Source organism: Anas platyrhynchos, chromosome 2 (genome assembly GCF_047663525.1).
Source record: "Anas platyrhynchos isolate ZD024472 breed Pekin duck chromosome 2, IASCAAS_PekinDuck_T2T, whole genome shotgun sequence".
Classification (NCBI taxonomy): Eukaryota; Metazoa; Chordata; class Aves; order Anseriformes; family Anatidae; genus Anas; species Anas platyrhynchos.
Window position 1 is genome coordinate 39,496,555 of NC_092588.1, and position 25,963 is coordinate 39,522,517.

General features: G+C 40.7%; 1 protein-coding gene across 7 annotated transcripts in view; it reads right to left on the bottom strand.

Moving 5' to 3' along the window:
* FAM110B (family with sequence similarity 110 member B) overlaps positions 1-25,963 on the bottom strand; it is a 108,129-nt gene that overhangs the window by 38,600 nt on the left and 43,566 nt on the right. The window contains exon 1 of one of the 7 annotated variants that reach the window (XM_072034586.1): positions 25,204-25,227. The exons of 3 other annotated variants lie outside the window; for them this stretch is intronic. The gene's annotated coding sequence lies outside the window, so the exon portion shown is untranslated. Of the gene's footprint in view, positions 1-17,820; positions 18,008-25,203; positions 25,228-25,963 lie in introns of those variants that run through there. 3 more of the 7 variants (XM_027452268.3, XM_027452266.3, XM_027452267.3) reach the window with 3 other exon arrangements.

Consider the following 25,963-nt stretch of genomic DNA (forward strand, 5'->3'; position numbering starts at 1 on the left):
GCAGGAAGTCTAACAGGTCATTTTTTGTGGTGAGATAGTGGAAATGATAAATATAGTAAGAAATAGTGACACAGACACCTCACTGAAACACACATTTGTCCTCCTAGTGTATATGAGCATTTCATCCTCTTTACCATTTGCAATCAGTTACATAGTATGTCAATAGAACATTTGAACCACTAGTGTTTTTTTGTTTGTTTGTTTTTTTACCACACAGAAATCATAGTAAAACTCGGCCCCAATATAAGCACAGCTGAAATAAATCAGTATTGTTGGAAAGAATCTGTGAGCCCATGCTAATAAGATCATGCAGAATTTGTTAATATCCAGCACTCAGAAAATGCTATACAGTCATTTGCAACCAAAATACATAACCATTTTCATAGAAGTCCTAGAATGAGTGAAATTGCCCTGGGAGCACACAGCACATATCTGTAATAACAGGTTCACAATGGAAGCCTAAAGGTCCGACTCCAAGAAGGAAATAAAACAAATTAATAAGAAAAACACTGCAGCCATTAAGATAAATGAATATAAATTGCTTTCTGGTCACAGATTTATTTTTTATTTTTATTTTTTTTATAATATTAGCAATATGGCTCCTTGGCAAACTAATAAGAAATCGGAAGGAAAAAAAACCACATGTATCTTACATGGCTCATCCTAAACATTTAGCAGTTACTTTGACAGTAAGTCTTTTCATGTTTTGGTATACTAGTGCAATGTTAGCATTCTCAACACTAGCCTGAAGGGTTTCTAAATTAGTAAGTCTATGTTACCATGGTAACATAATGTACTACCAAAATGGACCACTTTTTACATCCACTATAATCAAGTTAGTGACCAAGGAAGTTACAAAAATTCTTGCCTTTTCCGTTTTTGGGGTTTGTTCTTTTTAATTATTATTATTCTTAAAACACACAGAATGTTTTGTTTCTTACACAGAAAGAGGTCCAGGAAAAAAAAAACACCACCACCAGCAACAAAAAGTAGTTCTTCAGACTCACTCTTAGGTCTTTTTAGCTCCAGCTCCCAGACATAGGAAGTTCTAACACCCCGTGTCTGGTTTTACTTTTGCAGACTGTGATGAGCAGATGATGACCTTTCCTTAACACAATACTGTTTAAAACACAGTGACACCTCACTCAGAAATTTTTACGTTCCAGGATCCTGCCTACCGTGCTGTCTCGGATACCCTGGGGCATGTTAAATGGCACTAGATGCCCTAAAAGTCAACCTGCCATCCTTGATCAGACAATCTTCAAACTGAGAATATGCAAGTTAAAAACATTCGCGTATAAAGTTCAATGTTCAAAAGGCATCATCTTCACGGTCATCGCATCCACACAGACCAGAGGATCTGTCCTACATTCATACAGATTAGATAAAATATGACTTCCTTTATATCTCAAAAAAATTATCACCCTGGCAGGAAACACACTCGCTGCAGCCAACCCTCACCAACCAGCCACACCACACAGCACAAGGACTACCACAGGATCCTAGGAGGCCAAGGAGCTTTGTCCATACAAGCAAGTTTTCACACAATGGGCCTTACTCAAATGACATCAGGTATTTGCAGTCAAAATCTTGGAGACTTATATTAGGATATTTTCTTTTAAGAGATATCATCTCATTGCATATAAATATTTTTTTGTCATAAACCTGTTGTAACAACCTCCTCAGGGTATTCCTGTGGTCTCACTGTTCATAGAAGTCTTTTAAAGTAATTGAGGCTATAAACATGAACTTTTTCTGACTTCTCCCTTTGAAGCAAAAAAGTCACCAGTTTATGGTTGTGTCAATAAAAGCTAGACCTATTGGTTTATCATAACACTTGCCAATAGCACTAACATTCTAAGTCTGCTACCGTGTTCAATGATTTGTAAAATTAGAGATATTTTAATGGAAATTGAAAAGAATTTTTAGTCACTTCTATTAGTGGAAGAATATGTCAAATATTCCACTTCTGAATTTTTGACCCAGCTGGCTGGTTTTTATTCTTTTAGATGATGCTATCATTTACAGTTGGGAGTTAATGCCAGAGCATTTTAGATTAATTTGCTGAAATAATTTGCTATAATTTATATTTCCTTCAGAAAGCTAGGGGGGGGGAAGAAGAAACAGTGTCCAAAGACACTATGAAAATCACTCTCAAAAGACTCACATGAACACAGTATTGATCCTCGCTTTCCTTCACTACACAGCGTTGCAGTGAAGCAGAAGCAGGGACTATTGCTTCTCTCTACCCCCAGCTCTCCAAAAGTAACATCCAGAAAATATAAAGAAGTTGTTAGTCTCCTGTTCAAGTGATCTTCCTCCTGGGAAAGCATATCAGTTAAATTACACTATACATACACAAGTTATGCAACTGTAGTTTAACTTGTGTGATTTCCAATCTGGACACACTTGTTTGAATGACTTTTTGCTGCGCTCTTTTTGTCAATCTGCTGGAAATGCAATGCCTATCTGTGTGAATAATTGGGGGTGAGTAGAGTTCATCATCATCATCAAAAAAACCACATGCATGAATGGGACGCCAAAGTAAAATTACATGTAAAGATCAAGTCTAGCAATAACCATCTACAGACTGGTCGACCTCCTGACTTTAAATGGCTGTTTTAGCAATATTTTTTTTTGTCTGTGTTGCTTTCTCTCCTTATTGCTATTTCTCAACTTCAATTAAAAAAAAAAAAAAAAGGTAAAAAAGGCGGCTAAGGGATTTTCAGCTGAACATCTGGCTGAGCAAAAAAGTTAAAAATCTCATAAACTTATATGTCCAATTACAAGTTTACAAGTAAAAAGTAGTCCTGCATCTGTGAGTGCTCAATATGTCACAGGAAAACTAAGTTCAACAGTATTATGCATTATCAAACATACATTCCCCAAGTATATGAAAAAGATGCATTGTGGAAAAATCCTTTGAAACAGTCTTCTCTGAATTGTTAATTTAATGCAACCTACATGCGAAGAGAAAGACCAGATCATTTTACATGTATTGTCAGGGAAAAAAAAACACATTCTGGGTACTTCTATCTATACTATGAGGTATCACAACCAGATCTTTACCTGGCTGGTTTCAATCCTTATTTCAGGACTATTTCAGTTATACCATTAGGTAAACTAATTGCCACCTTCCAAAACTCCTACTAGCTACAGCTTAATTGTAAGGAAGAGGAAGACAAGCAACAGTTGTTGATGCAAACTAATCTCTGGATCGTAAAGCCCCATGTAGCTGCATTCCTGTCATGCAATACCTGAGTTGTAAAACTAAGGTGCTTGAAAATAAATCAACCACCAAAAAGAAATTCCTGCCAGCAAGGACATTGCATTTCAATGATAAAAATGCATGTGACACCAGCCAATTTCAAGCTGCAATAAGCTGAACATAATCCTCATATGTAAACCATAATTTATGGGAAATGATTTGAAATACTGATGGCAGAATTTATATCTTAATAGCTGGCATGCTGACGGTAAAATAGTTCACACATCTGGCAGTTTTTATACTATGCAGACTGCCGGGGTGGTACAGAAATACAGTTATTTCCATGTGATGTGCACCCCAGGAGTGTGTCTCTCCTCTAACAAGGGCTGGGAAGCGGTCAGCAGTAGTGAAGTTCTCATTTCAAGAGCCTTTGCTGCATATTGGATTGCCTGTCCTAAGATACGGAAGTTTTACTGTAGTATTTCACAGTCTGTCAGAGGAATGCTTAAAATACAGTGTCCTCTCTTGTCAAGGATAATATTTATGGGCATTAAAAAAACGGAATTGCTGTGACAGTGTAAAAGAGTTATGAATTTACAGTGGTAGCTCACAGCAAGAAAGTTGGGACTCTTCTCCATCACCTTGGAAGTGACACTTGGAAAGATAGCCGCTGCCAGGCTGAAACTCCACACAGTCCTGACCCCCTCCATCTCCTCCCCCTGCCCCAAGGACAGTCCCAGGGTAAGAAAGAAATTGTAATTTTGGAGTGTTTTGCAGTTCCTTGGCAACTGCTAGGAAAACCCCAAAGACTTCCATCGACATACTGGCACGAACCGAGAGGTGTCACTTCTCTATTAGACACAGTCATGGAAGCATAGAGTGGTTTGGGTTGGAAGAGACCTTAAATATCATCTAATTCCACCCCCTGGCCATGGGTGGTTGGATGGGGCTATGAGCAACCTGGACTAGTGGGAGGTGTCCCTACCCATGGCAGGGAGTTGAAATTAGATGGTCTTCGAATTCCTTTCCAAACCCTATCCACCAATGCTGTAACCTCATTGTAGAAGGCCATGGGATTTGTCAGGCATGACCTGCCTTTAGTGAAGCCATGTTGGCTGTCCTCAATTACCTCCTTATTTTCCATGTGCCTTAGCAGAGTTTCCAGGAGGATCTGCTCCATGACCTTGCCAGGCACAGAGGTGAGACTGACTGGCCTGTAGTTCCTGGGGTCTTCCTTTTTTCCTCTTCTTCACAAGGGGTTATGCTTCCCCTCTTCCAGTCTATGGGAGCCTCACCAGTTTGCCACGACTTCTCAAATACGATGGACAGTGGCTTACCACCTCAGCCTGACTCTCCACCTCCCTGACCCCAACATTGGCACGCATCTCCTTGCTCATCTACTTCGAAACTCCCAGAGCCACAGGGAGACAAAGCCAAGTGCACTGCTAACAAGATTATTCTTAATTGCGAAGAGGCCAGCTCCACCCTTCCCTTGGTCACCACACCCCTAATAAAGCACCACTGTTTTAAAAAGCAATCCAGATTCAGAAGTTGCCCCCGGAGTAGCCGTTCTGTGGTAGATACTGGGTTTCTAAAGACATGCAAAGCCACTCGTCCTTCCAAGCCGTGCAACGTACAGCAGCGACCAGCACGTGTAATTTTCACCCTGTTACCAGTTTCAGTGGGAAGTGATGGCAAAATTGCACAATTCTTTTGGACTCCATGATCACACGGCATCTTCCTAGCTGGAGTTTCCAGATTTTCAAAACCCTGTATCCATGTGTACACATATATGCAGATTTTTGGAAGATTTTGGAAGAGCTGTAGAAGAATCTCTGTTCCTCATCATAAACCACCTCTATGTTCACAATTTATATGAATTTCAAGAGATGATAGAAGGAAGCTGTTCAAAAATAAATCTTTTCTCCTTTACAAGCTTCACTTCACAAAGGGAAGGGGAAAAAACACTCTGTAATGCTTTAAATTATACATCCACACTGCAGGAGAGAGACATGGCCAGAACTAGAAATTGGCTCATCCCCTGATTTTGTGCATTTATTGTGTCTGTTCCAGCACTCCTGCATTTCTCTCACATGCTACCTTTACAGTAACATAAGAACAACAAAAAAACTGTACCCTTTGCAAACCCAGAAGAAGTATGCCACATTCTTTTTTTTTTTTTTTTAAGAAATGTATTAAAGTTGTATCTGATATGTTATGTTTATGTTTTAAAGTGCATCTCATTTCCTGTGCTTACTTCAATCCTTAAAATGGGAATTCCCTTAGTTTCAGTCTTCCCCTCTCCCCATAAATTAGTACCCGGTACCTTTCAGAACAAGGTACTGCTCCAGGTCATCACTACTGAGCTGTACTTACAGCAGTGCTCACACCTCTTTGACAATGTCTCAGAAACATCTCACTCAGGACCTCCATGGGGTCTCGGGGTCTATTAAATTCTTAATTTACCAAAAAGAAATAAAAATTCTTAGAGTAAGAAAGGCACTGTTTGCTGAGAAGTCTTCTGATTAGCACCGCCCATTTATTTTAACAACCATATCCTCCCAAGTGTTTTTATGGGAACACTGAAGATATAGTTAAAGATTCGGGTATCTTAATAAATAAGATGATTATTGTATTTGTTTCTCATAACTACAGTGACCACACTATAGCATTGCCAACTACCTTCTCTGGGAACTGGTGAATGTAGCACTGTTTTAAATAATCTGGCAGACAAGACTGGACTTAAGACTTTCAGGCATCCATTAAAAATAAAACAAAGGCACCAAGGACAACAACAAAAAACCCTTGGCTTTCCAGAATGGTATTGAACAGTTACTTAATGCTTGGAACCGCACTGTGGGTTGGACCAGTGTCATTCCCATTTTGGACATGGAGAAAAGCACTTGGTCAGTGGAACAGAAGTGCAATTATTATCACAGTATTTGGCTCCTGAAGCAGGGCAGTTTCCCCTCTTATTAGGCCACAAAGCAATGCTTCAAGTCTGCCAAAACAGCATGGCTACCTTTGTTCCCACAGTACCTGCACAAACTACTTTGTGAACGACAGAAAATGCATACCCAGTTTGTTTTGGATCTTCAATACCAAGCAGAACCATAAAAAAAGTTGTACTTTATTTAATCATTCTTCAATCTGTACCTTGTCTGCTATGAACTTTATCTTCCTTCTCGGGACAATTTGCTTTTCTAACTGATGATAATTCTCATGGCATGCAAATCTACTCATCTCGAAACACCACTGGACCAGACTTGTTCTCTCTAATCAGCGAAGACACTTGAGCAAGTTTCTGTTGTGTTACAAGCTTTTGCATAACATCTGCACAGAGAAGTCTTCCCGGCAGATACCATTCCCCAGATGCGCTGCTACAAGTACAAATCGAGGGCTTCCTGAAAAGACTTCTTTTCTAGGTCTTAATCGAAAAGTTAGTCATACTCATTTTGTGAGATTGCTTCGTGATACAAGGTAAATTAAATACCACCATGACACAGTGAAGCATACTGAATCGATTTAACACTGTTAGCTCTTTCCAAGTGGAAAGGATGTAAAACAAAGCAGCACCACAACTGTTCAAAAGCATAAGGGCAAAGTGACATTAAGGAGACAAAAAAACAACATTTTGATAAAAAGTGAGAGATGATAGATAATGCTAGGGTATCATATCGGAATTTCAGTATTGGCTATGACATAGAAGAAGGAACTAACAAGAAGATGTAAAGAGGGATGATACGATCAAAGCCACAGGCTTGGGAAATGCACTTTCATGCAATATTCAGAATTGATTTAAATGGGACAAGACTGCTTTCATCCAGGCTAGAAAAGTGATGGCGAGGTACTTTAGGAGTAAGATGAGACATGCGGATGGAAGATTTCACAGCGTGGGCAGACAGGGAAGGCTGCACCTTGGACACGCAACACCAGGAGAACAAAATACAGGCTGCACCGGGTTGCAAATACCTTGACAGAATTAAAGCAAGGGTAGGAAACACTGAGCAGCTTTTACTCCACTAACAGTGTATTCGTATAATATGGTATACTAGTACTGTGCATTCATTTTGTGCATTCATTTTTCATTACTATTTTAAAAGATTAATAGGTTTAAGGGAAGAATAGAAATATTTTCTGATTCAAGTGGATTGCAGAATTTTTTACCTCGGGGAGAAATTTAGGAAGCTGGTAATAAGAGCTACTTTGTCTGCAAAGTTCATCATAAAGGCTCCATAAGACATGAGGCTCTCAGTAGGTTAACTTAATAGCCACTGCACCAGCTACGTAAGAAAGTGACCTTTATTGTTAAGAAATATTAGGACACTTCAGGGGTTTAAAAGACCCCAAAAAGAAATTCAAGATATCAGCTGAGCAGAGGACAACTTGGAACGGACTCTTAAATTTTAACTCTGTTTTTATCTACTTACAGCTTTTACAGGCAAAAATCACATATATTCAGAAACAAAGATTGTAAATTACCCATATCGGAGGCAACTCAACCATTCAAAACTTATGCAAACTATTTAAGGATTTAGTTTTCAAGGGAGAGCACATTTAAAGAAATACAAACCACCTCAGGTGACAGTTCATGTGAAATAGGGATGCTAAGGAAATCTCCCTGGACTCCAAAATTATGCTAAAATCATGCTAGATACAATGTGGACTGAAACAGAATTACACCTAGCACTGTTTTGCTCTTTGTGAGGGAAAAATCCAATTATTTGTTTTGAGGCTGCATCAGTTCTGCATTTGTAACTGGGCCATATGATTTCTTCCGCAAATACAAAAAGTTAAAATGAACCAATAGCAAAAATAAACCTCATCAGCCTGTTTTCTCAGTATCGGACATTATTTTCTTAACACAATAAACACAGCTCTGTTTTGAAGACGAAATGCAAGTGAGGCTGCCATAAGGATCATGGTCCCTGGATGTCTGTCCTCACATAAACAGCCTGAACTGCCAAACCTTTCCAAAAAAAAAAAAAAGCCCCAATACCATGGTGCAAGGTGATGAGCTGTGCTTTGGCCAGTATTTCTGGCTGAAAGCAACCAAGCACTGCAAGGATCTCAAGCTGCTGTCACGACCTCACGAAGTCACACCTCTGTCCAAACACCCCTTCCAAGAGCATCTGGTGTGGATCTGCCTTTGTACAGCATCCGATGATTGCTCTAAACAACCCCATGCCTCTAACTGGCAGATTTCAGCAAGAAAACATCCTAACAAAAGGAGCTGATACAGCACCCTTGTGCTTAATGAAAACTCGCTTCCAGCTGTGAGGAAAAGAAGGCAGCTTGCACCCTGGTGCACTTTACTGCCAGAAGCAGCAAATTGCTAAAAACCATTGTGAAGAGCTGGGAATCGAGTCCCCAGAACTAATAAATCCTTCCTTCCTATTTACATGGCACTCCCTAAGTAGCCAAAGGGAAAACCCTTCTGCCACTTCACTCACCTCTTCCCTGCAGAGTTTGGAAGGGCAGAACCAGGCGTGAAGGCGACACAGTCACAGTGGTGACTGCCTAGTGTTCACTGCTGGCAGCACCGAGCCATCTCTAGCTCTCAGGGCAGCTTGATTTAAGGGCAGGTCCCACTTCCAACGAAGAATTTCACATCAAACATTTCCAACATATCTAGTTGGATCACATTAAGGAAATGAGAAGCAAGTCTTACACTTTTAAACATGGAACTGGACTTTTTCTTCTTGCTCCAGACGCTAAACAGTCCTTGCAGCTGAAATTCAGAGCACACGTGAACATTACAGATTTGGGAAGAGAGGGAGCTGGAATACAAGACAGCGATGGGATGGTTTTAAAACACATTTGCAGGAAGGGAAAAGGAGAGCAGGGAAGAGAGACTTAGCCCACCAGTACAAAGCCATCTCCTTTTCAGGCATGTTTGTGATGTCCGACAAGAAAAGACTTCACTATTACAGATTACCTCTAAAGGATTTTTGAAAGACAGTTATATGGACCAAAGAAAATAATCTAATCAAGTGTAAAAGACCTAACTGCTAAACTAAAATGAAACAAGCAGGGAAAAAAACTGCCCCATTCATAAGGATTAAAGGATTTATCTGATTAATTTTTCAAAATTCAATAAAAAAAGAATTTCAAAACTTCTTACTGGCTGTGATTGAAGCTGAAGCAAGGAACTAAGCAAGCTCTCAAATAGAAATTGGTTTCTTTCATCTTCAAAACAGATTTTTTTTTTTCCAAATGCCTTCACTGCAAGAAATGTCTATGTACCATTTCTAAGATGTTATGTCAGAACCTGTAAACAAGCAGGAAAAAATAAATCCCTCACCATATTTGAGCACAGAGGATCAGAACAGAAAATATGGCATTGTCATGTATTTAAACAGTAAAAATCCAAATGCTTGCCAGAACAAAGATGTTTCTGCTATTTCAAATATAAAACCTCAGGCCTGCACTCTTTGCCACTTGTCTTGGCCAAGACGTAAACAAAGACGACCTCTTCAGCCCCAAACAATGTAATATTAATGATGGTGATCATTTAAACAAGGAGAAAATTACTTTAATTGGGGCTGAAAAGGAGAAAGAAATCTTGTTAATATTATAAGGCAGGAGTCATGGCTTTGAAGGGATGGGATGAAGAGCTTTGCCCTTCTCCCACAAAGTTACCCAAAGCATACTAGAAAGGATGCCCGTGGACAGCTTCCTCCAACACTGCCCTGAGGGTCATCTGGTGCTTCGTTTGTACATACCCAAAGACCAAATTTAGTTTTTGTAGTCAGCCTTGTCCAGCTTTCCAGTTTTCAGCAATGATGTCAGACCAACACAAAGGCTGCAGAAACAGGGCTAAAACAAGCAGAACAGTAATTACGTGTGTTTAGGGCTCCAAAAAGTATTTGCATAAATACGAAGTGTCTGTACAATGTTCTCAGCTCTCCGTGTTTGCTATTGGATTTGGAGCTACGTTTTGTTGGGAGGGGAGTCCTGCTGGGGGTGCACCTCCCTCTTCAGGCCCAGAACCTTTTATCCTCCTCTTCTCTCATGCAGATTTCCTTCTGTGCACTTTCTGCCCACTTAAGCTTAACGCAGTCCCTCACAAAGATGTAATGCTGTGTAAGTGGTGCCCAACTGAAACCATCTAAGAAGAATAAAGCTTTCTGCAAAGCAATTTTATATAGCGCTTTTGACTATACAGACTTAACATATTATTGCGGGAGGGAAAATATGTAAGAAACATTTACAATGGCTGCATAAAGCATACAAAACAAGTGTGGCCTGTATGAAATGGAAGTTTTATATGTAAGAAAATATATAGAATAATCTCCTTAAGCAACCCTTTCTCATCTCATTTTCCCCAGTTTGTTCCAGACTCCAGTTATGTTTATACAGCAGCTAGAAATGGGTAGATGTATGCTTATCATATGCACACGTGCACACTCACACATCAGGATAGGTATAAGTGAAGTAATTTCAGATAGCAGGACTAATACAGAAAAAATAACTTGCCTAGAGGTGAGAGGCCTTACGCAGTCAGCTGTTTGGAGATCTCTGATCACAGAACTGCAGAACAGCTGAGCCTGGAAGGCACCTCTCTCTCTAGGTCATCTGCTCCACCCTGTTGCTGAAAGCAGAGCCACCTACAGCCTGTTGGCCAGGATCACGTCCAGATGGCTTTTGGGCGTCTCCAAGGATAGAGACTCCATCATCTCTCTGGGTAACCTGTGCTAGCCTTTGTCCATTCCCACAGTGTAAAAAAATTAAAAAAAAATTATTATGCTTATATGGAATGTCCTTTATCTCAGTTTGTGCCCATTGCCTCTTGTCCTGTCATGAAATACCTCTGAGAAGAGCCTGGCTCCATCTTCTTTACTCCTCCCCAAGAGTTATTTATATACATTGATAATTCCATACTTGATTTTGGCAAGAAGCAGGAAAAAAAAAGCTCTGTGTAGGATCCTACTGCCTCCACTAGTATGTTCCACAAAGTCAGAAGAGCTGCTATAAATGGCAGATGTACGTATTTCTTGGAGATGAGGGAAGCATCAATCCTGTTTCAGCATGCTTGCAAAAAAAAAAAAAAAATCAATAGTAATTCAACACCAGATGGATTCAGTATTTGTAGATGTCTTCTAAGAATGGATTTAAGACTTAGTTGCAAACACGCTTTTGATGCAAGTTTAGGCTTCAGAGTCATGCTGAAGTAAAATAAGAAAGTGTAAGTTGCTTTGTAGCATAAGGAAAGAGAAAATACATGTAGAAACTCTGGCTCTTTAGAGATCTAAAAACCACAGTCAACAGTAACGAAGCATCACATTTTCTCAACATGTACCATAGGAAAAAAATCCCTTATCTAGCCACACTACAGACAACGAACCCAAACCCTATATACTTCAGCCAAAATATTTGCTTGGCTGTTGCTCTGCAAGGACTTGATGTAAGCACAAACAAAACCTCCTCCCAGAGCAGAATCAGAGCTGTTGGCCTCCAGCGGGACCCTTTAGGCAGCAAATTTGCCAAGTAGCCAGCAAAGAAGAGCAAAATCAACATGACACTAAGCCAGAATGCACCCACGCGGTTTGTAGCCCTGTAGGCAGCAGGGAAGCTGTGAAGATTCAGGTCAGTGCTGTGCTGCTGCTGCCTGAGACACCTACAAGACGGGTAGGAGCAGCTCCTCAGGTCACCACCTTATAGAGGCCCCGAGGATGTGGGGTACCTGCATGGAGCCGTGATCGAAGGACACAGGCCCTGTTTTCAGAAAACACTCATTAATCACTTTGGAAAGCCCTCATGCAGAGATGACAGGAAGATGAAGAGGGACACTTGCTTTCAGCAAAGAGGTAAGAGAAGAAAAGCTGAGGTGCCAGACTTGGAAAGGTCAGGGGTAAGATTTGTGCTTCTCAAAATAAGCTTTCCATGCAGCATCCAAGGACATCTTCCATCAGTAAGCACTTAATATCAAAACAAGAAAAAAAGTCAGGCCTTTTTTGGTAAGAGAACTTGAATTCTTCACCTGCATGCCCTTCTTGGCCACCTCCACCTACAAGGTATTTTTGGATATTCCCCACTGAATAGGGAGTGGTGATTGCGAAGATGTCAAAGAGCAGAGGGGTTGAGTGGCAGATAGAAGCTGAAAGGCAGAGAGAGCTTGATTGGAGAGAGTGAATAGAAAAAGAGAAGATGGATTTGAATGGGAAAATGGGGCAGACAAATTTAGAAAAGAGACAGGGAAGTAAAAGAACTGTGAACATTTAAGGACAATGAGGCCATCTACTACTTCAAGGTCCTGTTCTGTTGCACCCACCACAATACCTGCCTTCCACATTAAATTACCAGCAAGCACACTGCCTCCGCTGAGCTTCACTGAGTCCCTGGGGACTCGGAGGCCAAAGCAGCAACCTGCATTCCACAATATGCCAAAGGAAAATGGGGGGGCAGAGGGAAGGCACGCGGATTTCAATAGTGTTGATGTAACAGTAATGAAAGAGAAAGGGATGCAGTTTATCGAGTCCCTCATACATCTTCTGATTAGACTGCTGTTGTAAGATCACAGTAGAAATACAAAGCTGCACACTCATTTCTGGATGACTGCAGTGCCCAAAATACCCAGTGCCAATTATGACACTGAGACAGAAGGATATCATCCTTATCCTGGCAAGTTTGTACTGTCAGTGCTTACACAGGCAAGAGTGGTTATACTGATCTTTTTTCACCCTTTTAAAAGACATTTGCAGTGATGGTTTATGACCCTAAAGCACACACTGTTCAGACTACCTTGCAAGCCCACAGCCTGTGGTCACATAAAAGATGCTTCAATCTTCATATCTGTTTTTTCTCTTCCTCTCTTGCCTTTTTCTGCCTAGATAATGCAGGCAGAGAATGCTTTGGGACAGAGGCTGTATCATATTGTGTGTCTGCATTATCAGCCATCTCATCATATTAATATCTCTCCTTTATCATTGTTATTTTATTATCACTACCTACAAGAATAGTACCCAGATTTTAAAAGAGCTGATTATATCCATTGACTGCAAACAGATACAGGAGCCAAACGTTCCCAAACTTCTGAAAACATACATACCCATGCAAACCTGCGTGTCCAAATTTCTCTCCATTTAAGTGGCACTATTAACCCATATAAGTTATACCACACATTGCATGACTTGGATACTGAAAGCATTCATACTGACTTCCTAACTAGGAAATAGAACAGCCTGATCATTGGGCTAGTCTACCAAGTCCCCAAATGCTAAGGTCCTCTAAAGGAAAGGCAATAATTTAACATCCTTCCTTTTTGTCATTGAGATTTTGTAGTATGCACGTTTTCATTAGGAATGGATGCAGTAAAAACCATTCCACAAAGCCCAAGAGATATACAGCCAATAAAATAGACGGTCATATAATCATCAGCAGTATAAATAACATACTGCTTCAATTAATAAACCAACATACCACAGACGTATCAGGCACAACAAGCACTGTCAGTTACGGAAGGGAATAGATGATTCACGTTTAAGAATGACATGTTTACAAATTGAGGGTCTGGGTTGAAAACTTCAGCTGCTCTGTGGAAAGACTGCAGCGAGCAGCGGTGCCTACAGGTGGCTGAGAGACATCCACGAAAGACAATGAGAAATGAGACAGGAATCTTGTTGCCAGGCTTACCCAGACAACAGCAACCAGGATTACGATTTGCCAGTTGCATTCTACATTAAATCTATCAAGCCATGTTCAATACCTCAGGTAATACATTTCCAAACATACATTTCCGAACAATTAAATTGTTACAGGAGATTAAACGTAGGAAAAAAATAAAGATATATATCTGTTTTGTTTTCAATCCCCCCCCTCAAGATGTATACAACTGAGGGAAAACACTGCAGTTGCAAGAACCACAGTGAGAAAATATTGCTGCTTGCGTTCCCCTGATCAATAAAACACAATCTTCCTTTATATATTGCGAACTTTTGACACACAGGTGCCTAGAGGTATGCATGTTTCACCCTCTATGTCTCCAGCTCCACACAGTTAGCCCGTGGAATGAATTGCGGCAGGCAAACGAGAGGCCCACAGGAGAGGAAACGCGGCCCCACTGGAGCTACTTCCCCATTAACTGCCCACACTACCAGCAAGGAGGGGAGCTTTTTTCCTGCTGCCCCTCTTTGCCCAGCCATCTCCACACGCGGACATGGTCACATTTCAGATCCCGATCATTAGTGCTGCTGGAGAGGTGCTGGAGGAGTGTGGGGGCAGCGAGGCTTCCCCTCCTTACCACACACCTGACAGAGAACATCCCTCACCTCCTCGTCCAGGCCCCTCCTGCTCACTCCTACCCCAAAGTTATGAGATTTACAAGAAGAAAGAGACCTTCACCCAACAAAACACAGGGAACAAACAGGCTATTGATCTCCCACAGACTTTCAGTGTGTTATAAGCAGCGCTTACAGATATCCTATTGAATGTGTCAACCACTTAAGCAGACCGACATTTCATCAGCAGAGTAATAATTGGAGTCTGTTCCAAAAACAGAGGAAAAGGATAAAGGTGCTTTAGGGCACTGTTCTCATTTTAACTTAAACCTTTACACAGATCACTTACTGCTACTCAACTTTAAAAACAACACAGCATATAAGTGCAAATCCTGCAAAATAAACACGTTGGTAATATCTTAAATCCTCATCTTGACCGTTCTTCTGGAGTCTCTCATTGCTAACAAACTGCAAAAAAACGTGTTAACCTTAAGCATCACCCTTCTCTTTTAGGTTTGGTGTAGTTTTAACTGATGCAAAATTCACTTATACATGTAATGCTAAAAAGACATAATGTCTTAATAAACCAGAGGTAGTGTAATGCTGTTTATTACTGGTACTCAGCTTACTGCATATATCCATCTTCAGCTAGCAGACGAAACCAACACTTCTGAAAACACCCCTCTTCAAGGAATATGATGATTTCCATGGGGTTATAATGAGATTCCCAGTATGACACTGAAAGTGTTAACAGCATACTCATTTCTACACAAACACATCTCAGTGACAGATGACTGAAGTGACTCTATGCCAGTTATATACATACACATATGATGAAACATTCCTGCAGCTGAGACATTCATTTCTGTTACATACTTCTCTGCTCTTACCATACGCACGCACACCACACGCCGCATTTTGGGTTGGAAAGAAGAGTTTCCCTTTCACATAACAAATGACTTATAGATTTAATTACAGAGTAACGCATCAGAAATAAGGGTGGTTCGCAGAGCCATGCAGCTAACATGTACTGCACACAGCTCCCCACAAAGAGCAGTCAAAAACTTAAACTTGCTGGCAAAACGGTAATATAAAATCTCAAAGAATAATCTGAAGTGTGCTAGATTTCCTGTAGCAGTAAGCTGGTTATTGTTAAAATATGTTTATAGCAAAAAAAGATGGCAACTTTCTTGTTGTTGTTTATAGAGAACAATCCATATGAACTGTTGCTTCAATTTCTTTGTTTACCAAGAAGAAAAAAGAGGTTATTATTAAAAAAAAAAAATAAGCAATAACAACGTAGCTTATTCCTTGCTGTTAAAGCACTGCAAGTTTCAATTATAGTGCCACCAGCTCTAGTTTCATGACTGTCATTTTTTCTGGGGACGCTTGTACAGATCATCACAGCTCCTTTTGGAAGTAAAGAGGTCTACACCTTAATAGCTACTGGTGCAGTATTCCAGTTCCATCAGGTGGTGGTGGTAGCTGTATCCACCACCACAAATACGCTAACTTTTATAGCATTTTGACCAGCTGTGCCTTATGTTACTTACAAATAGTGATAGCTCAACACATGAAGCAGAAAATAAAATGCAAGCTACATCAGCCTCTCTTAAAAATAAGCTGTCTGGATATGGTAAATAGGTAATTCAGCTGGAAATTTTGCTTTCTGTATTTATTTAACTAACCATTACTTATTCCTTCATGGGATGCTGTAACAAAGGTCATGAAGATATATACTTCATAAAAGCCTCTTAAAAAGGTAGAAGGCATAAGTTAGCTTAAAACCTCTTAAAGAAGCTTCTGGTTACTAATTTGGAAGCAATGATGGAATACACGACACCCTGAGAACAACATGTCTTCACAACCTGGGACCTCCCTGCCTGAGCGTAACAGCTGTTTTCCAAGTCTGCATAAAAGAAGTAGGATTGGAAATAAAACCCATGTGAACACAGACAATAAGGTAACTATTCTAGTCGGTAGCAAAAATTCAAAGAAACTGTTAAGTGCCAGCTGTGATTTAAACATCCCAAACATTGTCTTTTTGAACACACTGTCACAAATACAAAGCATGCGTAACTGCTGTACCCACAGCCATATAAAGTTAAGAAATGAGCATTTATCTATTTGCTAAGGGCATCTATTCAGGAGGCAAGGTAGTTTCACACCACATGGTTTAGGAGCAAACGACTTGATTTTGCTTTGGTCTATGCAGGAGGGAGAAGAACATCCTCACTGAAAGGTGCGGAGGGAAGAGTGAAGGCTAATACCAAAATAGCTCCCGTTCCTGACACCTTTCTGACACTGGCTGAGACAAGCGACTCGTACCTCAGACGCATGGTGGCAGCCAGCCAGCCGGATGACTGGTGACTTAATACACAAGTTTATGTGGGCTCTGGAGTCTGACACAGACAAGGGCATCAACTTCCAAGTCTCAACAGTCAGCCTCAGTATTCAAACACCATCAAATGAAGCATGGCTATATTAAGACTTTATATATATATAACTCCATGCGTGCTTCCCTCTGTTCTGAGCAGCTTTCACGGTAAAAAGTGCTCATTAAATATACATTTTTTATTGGAAAAGTTGTGATCAATTGATGCGTAGGTCAAGAATGAGAAGAACTTAAATGAGTATATGACGCTAGTAAATACTGTATTAGTCTCAGAATCACAGAGGAAAAGACTGGCATATGCATCTTGTTTCATCCTACTGCTGAAGGCAGTTCTGACAATAAACAAGCCTTTGGGCCAAAATTCAGCCTTTGAGAACAATACAGGCATTTACATCTATATGTGTGCATGTGCAAGCAAAGGATATACTGCAATCTACCAGGCAGGGTGGCTTTAGTTTCATTTTGAAAGCCACTGAATATAAAATCCTGTGGATGAAACAAAGAATCCACCCAGACATGAAGGCTACAGCATCTTTGTTGAAAGAACAATAGAATATTACTCCTCATCCCTCTATCTTTCTGCTAGAGCAGCATCAAGATAGTTATTGCTCTGATCAAATTAAAGAACGCTTCACAGAATTAGTCTTTAAACTAATCACTGTTTAGAGATTTCTCTTCATGTACCAATAGTCATAAATGCTCTAATTCAATTGCTTTGCAGAACACATCTCAATAAAAGAAATATTTCTATTAGCATTACAAAAGGCAACCAGTAAAATTACTCAAATGCACAGGCTCAAAATTTCACATGAAAGCAATATTCCCGCACAAATACACTCTATTTTTGTACTAAATCCACTCTAATGACATTTTGTAATCTGACGGCTCTCCCACTGGAGTACACACAATATTAATGAAGGCGAGATCAAATTAAACAGATGACATGATTAACAGTATTCATTTCATGCATGACTGTGTTTTACCGGAGAGATAAAGACCTGAAAGTAATTACCACGAAGTAAAACTCCTCCACCGACCTCTCCGCTCGCGGCTAGCAGTCCTTAAGCACTGATGTTTTATAACAAAGACCAATGCCTTTCATCTGCGGGCTTGCTTTTACGCTACGAGCCGAGCACCTCTACCGTTGCGTGCACACAGTACCTCTGTATCTATGTCTGTAATGCAGCACGAAGATGACTGGGGAAACCTATCAAACCGGCAGGCAGCAGCCTCGCCCGCCAATAAGAGCCAGGCACATGCAGGATCCAGCACATGCTCTCTGCAGCTCCCACCCAGCCAGCCCAGCGCTGCTTAGCGGGCTGCTCAGCTAATTATAGCTGCCTGCCCTAGCGCCGAGCTGCTCAGCCACCCCACACCGGGACCTGCGGCGTGGGCACGTCGCACCTGCCAGCCAAAAGCATTGGGATTTGGGGCTGCTATTCAGCCAGGTACAGGAAAATAGTAACAACAATTTCTGTGTTTTGCTGTTTTGGCTTTTCGCCCCTACCCCAAAAATGATTTGCCTCGGAGGGGGTTGTACCCGCCTCTGAAAAAGGGATATATTTAGGAGCGTGCTTTCGGAGCTGACCACTCGTGGTTTGGTGTATCTATCAGAGTGAGACAACAGGACATAAGCAGTTGACTGTCAGTAGGGATTCTCGTTTTGAATGCACACATTACCAGCGTGATACCCACAGTAGGTCTCAGACTGATTTATTTACTATAGTTCACAATCTACAAGGCAGACCTTTTACCAGCAAGGTACTAAATGCACACTTTCAGTGCACAGTAGCCCTACAGAAGTCAACAGGACCACCTCTGTCCTTACCATTTACACATGGGCAGATACTCAGATGACCTGAGGGCTTCTGTGTTCACTGGCACAGGAAGTCCTAACTAAGCTTTCACGAGGCTTTGGTGGAAACGCCAGGGAAATTTTTGCCATTATGCAAAACAACTGAACTCATTTGGAAAATACTTTCAGTGAGCCAACACTCCTTAGAAGTATGGGGAACTTATTCAAGTAAACCTTACGTGCATCTTATAAATATGCAAGTCCACAAAAGTAAGGAAAGTTTTGATCTAAGAGAGCATCGCATATTAGAAAGATGCCAACAGGTCCTACAGTTATTCAGAATACAGAGTATTGGGTAAATAATAATGAAAAGAAGATACGAGCACTGCAATTTAGTATTCCTGAGCAGTATATTACGATAAATCTTCTGATCAGCACAACAAAATTCTGAAGTCTTCTGTGCCTCTATGTTTCATATATTCACTTGTTCTATAGTGGCCAAATGATTTCTAAATTTCACTGTCAGGATGGAAATACACAGTTGGTTTTTCTGAAGTGCCAGGTAGCTAAGCTTCCTCTCATGAGAGGCAGTAGATTTTCAGGACTGATATTGCCATAGTATCATCGTAGTACAGAATTAGGTGTATATAATTTTAACACACATTGTTAAGAGATGTTCCACTACATTACACATAAAACATATCCATAAACGTTACACTTACAAGACCCAATTCAATAATGAGTTTCTATGTGCCCACGTTGGCATTTTTTCCAATTCTTTATCAGCACCATACAGTATCAGGTACAGTCCAAGTACATGATAAAGGTTGTTCATAAACATTTATCTATCGTATTTTTACTTCAGTACAAAAATTATATTTGCTACTGCATAAAATGTTACCAATAGAACAAGACTTCCATGTGGTAACAGTGCAAGGCCGTATTTATTGATAATATGCAAATAGCTGTGTCACAGCTTTCTTAATCTGCCAGGGAAAATTGGTCATAAAAAGAGTCATTCTGTGCTAGGAGCAGACTTCATTTCTATAAGAAAAATATTCTCAAAGCTATATATTGCGAGAAATAAAAATGAAATGCAGGAAGAGTGACATTTTGCCCCTTGAGTCAACTTTCAGTCAACATTAAGTTTTGTGTTGCAATAAACTAAGGAGTTTATTTTATTAAGTCTTCCTTTTCGGATTACATCATCTAAGGAGCTCATCAATTTTTATAAATCGTGCTTTTTAAAACTCTGTGGAATATTCCAAGTTTTTCAGCAGCATGGCTTGAATCCAGAAAACTATATATTTCATGAATAACAGCAGGGGGCTGTTACACACAGGTTAAAAACTTAATTTAAAGAGAGTTCAGGAGATGTGAATCCCAGTGAAGAAGATTGACAGTTCTTTGACGATCGGATCTACAAGGACTCTTCTAACAACATTTTACCAAAGGCAGCAACAGGGGAACGAGCCTGAGAGTCTTGACCCTAGTCCTCTGATCCAGCTGCTGGGGCTACTCCTGTATGGTAAGCAAAGACAGACACACACAAGAGGCTCTAAAGGCATTCTTTTAATCTAATCCACATCCACAGACCACCAGGCCACCTTATGACAGGTGACAAAAAGACCCAGATTCCTTTAAAGATTAATTAATTAAGTTTCAGCTGCATGTCCCCTGCTGGCCCAGCAGCTCCCCAGGCCCTCACAGATCCCTCCTGCACAGGCCCAGCCTCCTGCCTCCTTCCCATGAGCTGCTGGCTCTGAAAGAAAATGAAGAGTGTTCTTTTTTAAGCTGTAGTTGGAGGCCAGCCCTACCACATCCAACGTGACATGGCGGCTCAGGTCCTCCAATACAAAGCTTCCTGGTTGACAATTGCAAATCTGGTATTTGAAGAGACATTTTCTGCAGCACAATGAGCACTCACGAAACCTCTGTGGTTAGCTTAACAGGCCAGCTATAACAGCCTGAATTTCTGTATCTATTCTATTCAGTCACTTCTACCTCCTCAGACAATCTGCTGGGAAAGGGAGGTGCAAGGAACAGCACCTCGGGTCTGATGTTTGGAGCCTGTGGTGGTTCACGAGGGCAAAGGCAGTCAGCTAAAACCCCTGCCGAGCACAAGGCAGAGCTCTGCCAGCCTCCTCGCTGCCCGTGGTGACCGCACACAAGTGCCTGGATCACACATAGGACCTGTGACAGGATACAGCCACGAGTATGCATGCCAGCTAGGGAGGCTGGGAGAGGTTTCCTAAGGACACAGTAACAAGAGGCTTCACAGCCCCAGCAAATCTCTGTTGGAAGTGTGCAAGTTGTGAAAGGTAGGCGAGTTGGCCAGTATTCGGCAGGCTTTCATAGAAAGCAAAAGCCTGTCCCTGGCACAAAAGATCCATCTGGGCTAAACTTCGAGATTCCTGCTCCTCCACATGGAAGCAGAAAGGCTCTACAATGCTTTTAGAAATGAAAAGCAAGGTGGGCTTTTTCCAGCCCTGTTCTTGACAGAACAGTTTCAATCAACATTTTCCGAAACCATATGGTCCAATACAGATGCCCATCAGGGAGGGGAGAAGAGAGGAAAACCTATGGATACGATGAATTGATATGACACCAAAACCGGATCTTAAAACTGAAAATTGCCTAGCTTGCATATTAATAAATTTTACACGTCATTTAGGCACTTCTAAGTGAGTTAACAGATGCATGCCTATTTTCGTAACAAAACTTTTTCTGTGCTATGAGAGCTTTTTTAAGTACTTAAACATACAATGGTTTCAATTCAGAAATATTTTAAAATAAAAAAAAAATCTGATGTGCCTTATGACTGAACAGGTTTCACTCCGGATAACAGTTAACTTTTGACTCAAAAAATACCAAATACTGCTTGGAAACTGCTATGACATTTACTTAAATGGGTTTTGCAAAATATAGTAAGCATATGGAATGAAAATGAGTTGAGTAAAAACGTTGTTGAATCAACATACTGCATTTCTAAAGGCAACAGTGTGTGTATTTCCAAGCTGTAGCCTTGAGAGGTTGAACTGAACCAATTACTCTAATGAATATTTTACTTGGCTTGGTGCATTCATTAGACTTTTAGAAGAAATCAAGCTAAACCATCCCATGGTTATGTATAAATAACAAACAACAACAACATGTTAAGATTAATGTATGTTGGTATTTTTTTATTTTTTTTTTGCATTTAGACAGATTAAATGATGTAGGGTTAATTTTTTCTTTCACAAATTTTTCTATATTTCAGTTTTGATTCTCACAAAGATTTATCTAGCATTATTTTCTTTCTCTTGTGGAAACTACCTTTGATTTCACAGTAGTTACTTGGTGTGTTCTCTCCCTTCTCAACAAGTACTTTTAAGTTTAGGCAGTCTGCAGATTGGTGGTGAATGCACCACGAACCCCATCATCATTCATGGAGGGAAATAAAACACAAGCCTAGTGTTTGCCAAGTAAACTTTTCTCAGGAAGTCAAAAATATTAGGCTTCAAGTTTGGCACTCAGTGTAGAAAAGCCTATCTTCATTTTACGGAGCATGTGGACATTTTGTGAATTGATCCTAATCTAAATCTGGTAAGAAAGCAGGTACCTGTACAGGTATGCATACACATACATAGAAATGGTACTGATCAAGTTTCAGAATTAGTAAGCTAACATCCACCTTTTCAGCTCTCTTTTCGAATATGCTGATTATATCCGTAAGTGTCCTAGACTGCTGCTTTATGATTCTCTGCAGGACACCACTAAGACTGATTTAAAACCATTTTTTTTTAATTATTGTTATTATTTATAGTATTCATTTTTCCCCACAGCATCTCAAAAAAAAAAATTGAACCCTCCTCCCCCGCCCCCAGACACACTCTGAAGACCATCACCATCCCTTACCTCTGCAGACATACACATTGGCAGTATCTTCACTGAAAACCCGGCTGACCAAAATGAAGACATCAATCTGCCACTACCACCTCTGAGAACCACGGGAGGAGCAGTCAAGCTGTCAGTAAGGTGTGTTTCATCCTGCCACTGATGGATGCCTCCAGTACACACAGTAAAGAAGGATCTGAAGTGACGCCTGATGGAAGTTTACTACTCTGAACACTTAGACTTTGCCCACACAACCAGACATGGGAGAATGTAGATGTTAGTATTGTTCTGGTTGCATCCTTAAGAACACAGAAATCCCAAATTCAAATGATAAACCACTTAAAGGCTCCATGTCATCATCCTGAAATAAATTTCCTGTCACACACCACTCCAACATCTCCATGCCAGTATCAAGCTTCCATTTCTCCCCAAGATCCTTCCACTTCTCCTTCACTGTAACATTTTCTTCCACCTCTATACCATACTTCTGCAATCACATCAAACTACACAAACATCCTTCATGTCCTTTTCTCTTTCTACTCCACGTACTTTTCTCTACTTTTCCTCACAGCTGGGTCCATTAATTCCCCTTTCTCTGATCAGAGATGCAGTACAAACTGTTAATTTTGAAATACTACATATTTGTGAGCACAACCAAGACTTTTAGAAGACTAACCTGTGCCTCTTAGCACTTCACAACTTCTGTCTATGGCTAGATGGCCACGAAGCTGGTGAACCACAGAAACGGACCACACTGCTTGTAAATAATATGATAAACATAAAAATAGTCCTAAATAGTGGATCCATATAGCGTACACTTGACTTCCATAAAAACAATGATCACGACCCCAGTGAGCCAAAAGCTGTAAAATATATTACAGAAATAGCCTCTGCCTTCAACAACAGTCAAGTGAAAGAGATGCATTAGCAGAAAATAACAAACAGGTTAAAAATAAACAAATTGTGACTGATGTAAGATTCTGAAGTCATAACACGAGGTATAATGGTAGCAAAAGTCAATTGCTTAAAAAGACATTTGGAGGTTAAAACTACATTGGTACAGGCCACAAGGGGGCTTCGTAAATGGGGATACATTTTTGTACTCACAATGGAAAACAGGGATCCCAAGAATATCACTTAAGCCAGAAAGCTGACAGACAAGTACAGACCTGTTCCTGGATTTTCCTCCGTGGTAGCACAGGAGGAGAAAAAACAAACATGCACTGTAGTAAGTGTACTCCAGTACCTCCACAGTATTAATCTTCATCACCACTGCAGGCACTTTCTTCTCCTTTTCTATTTAGTATCTTCTTCACTATGACTGGCTTACTGCAATCTGTGACACAATCCGATCTAACCAAGACATCTATAGATTGGCTCAGGAAAACTTTAAATGCAAGTCTTCCATCAGAGGACAGGTGTAATTTTTCAGAAATGCTATGTTGCAAACAGCACAAATAGCTGAAGAACAAGGTGTAGCATTCCCTGCTTTGAAGGAAAAATTGTCAGACTTGCTCACTTCTGTAATTAAGGATGTTATTTCCAATTCTGGGTAGAAAGTGCAACTCTGTGGCTTTCTTTGATCTTCTGTGATGACAATGAAGACCTATCAAGCTCTCTAGAGCCCATTGTTTTGGTTTTTTTATTCTTCAAAGACTGTTTTCCGCTCTCTTACATCTCCCTACCCAAGAAGATGTTTATGTTGAGCTGCAAGACACAACTAGAAAGCAAGTCAAGGTGCGACTGTCAGAACATGAAGCGGTTCTTCGCCGACGCTAGCGCATACAGGCACCCACTCGAAAACTATCCCACTGCCAGCGAGCTCGCTGGGAGCTCAGAGACAGCAAACCTTAGAGACTTCAAGTCTCTGGTCCACACCCATAATCCAGAGTTTCAGAGCAACTCTCAGATCCCAGAACTGTACGCAAGAGCTGAATATATTCAGCACAATGAATCCCAGATGAAAACTAGCTTTGTATGGCACTGGTTATCATTTCAAGGCTAACGAGTCTGAAGACAGCCTACTAAACTTCAAGCCTTTTTAGTACAGTGTAAAATAAATTTAGATCTCAATGTTAGAAAGACTGTAAATTTAATGACTAGAAATTGTATCCATATAAAACCAACAAGTGTGACACTCTGTACAGAATCCAGTCTCACAGTCTTCATACAAGAAACCAGAAACATTTTGCCGGCACAGATGAAAAAGCCTCTCCAGGAAGAGAGGTTTAATTATTTAATGGAGCAAGGCAAAAAGCCCTTGTACGAATAACTCTTCAGGACCTATTCCATACAACGTTCCTGAACAAGAGTGCACTTATACCTTGGGCAGCCTATAGACCCAGCAGCTGCAAGTTTGTGGGGCAGATAAGATCCCAGACCCTGCTTCCAAGTCTGCTTGTGGCTTTTAGCCAGTGCTCTAATGTAAAACATGCAAAGAATTCACATAACTAGGGTTATGAAAAATTCGTATAAATGAAGACAGATGAATGCCCAACCCTAAAGCCTGGAGACTCACACCCCTTGTTCTCCCCCCCCCCCGGCCATCTGAACAGATGGTCCCCTTCTAGCACAGTTCTCCACCTAAAATGAGGGGACAGTGCTGATCCTGTCACAACCAGCACAGGGGCTGCCAGCAGGGAGTGCTCTTAAAAAGATGGCAAATGCACATCTGGGGAACTCAGCAACATCCTGGGGACAAATCACTTACCGGTCTGCCTTCTCAAACCCTTCCCGGCCAGAACAGCAAGCATTTTCTGCACTTTCCCCTCCTAGGCCTGCAGGCAAAAAATGCTGCTCCATGTCCTTGAAGCACATGTCAGCATAGCATAGGAACCTCATTCAAGTCACCAGCTGTAACACCATTGCCATCAATGCTATTCAGGTGGCCATCCAGAGGCTCATCCTCAGCTGGGGAGTCCCAAACCAGATGGTGCCTTTTATCCCTTCATCCCAGCTGCAAATCCCCAGTGCTTCCAGGATAAGTTTCTAAAAACACAGGCATCGTGATCTTCAGTCTTACATTAAAAACAAACAAACAAACAAACAAAAAAAGCCACAAACAAAAAACACCACCACCACCACAACAACAAAAAAGCCCTTTGACACCCTGGCACTGTAATTTATCATTGCTGACTCCACATCACTTTAGCGGGTATTTATTTTTTTGGCATGAATTTATGTCAACATAAGATTAGGCATAATGCAGGCTGATGGTTACAGGTCTGAACCTAGTCTTCATGCAGCAGGTATGCAGCATCTTTTCTAATATTGTACACTGTAAAGGACAGCAAATTTTTTTTTAGATCATTTGTTTCCTGCCTCCTCAAGCGGATGATGTCTCAGTGGTGAGTCTGAAAATCCCAAACATGCCAGAGGTGGAAAGGGAAGTCAATAATACTGTAATAACATAACATTAATATTTTTTTTGTCTCTGTAGAAATTGGGTACAAAACCATGGGAAAATAAAA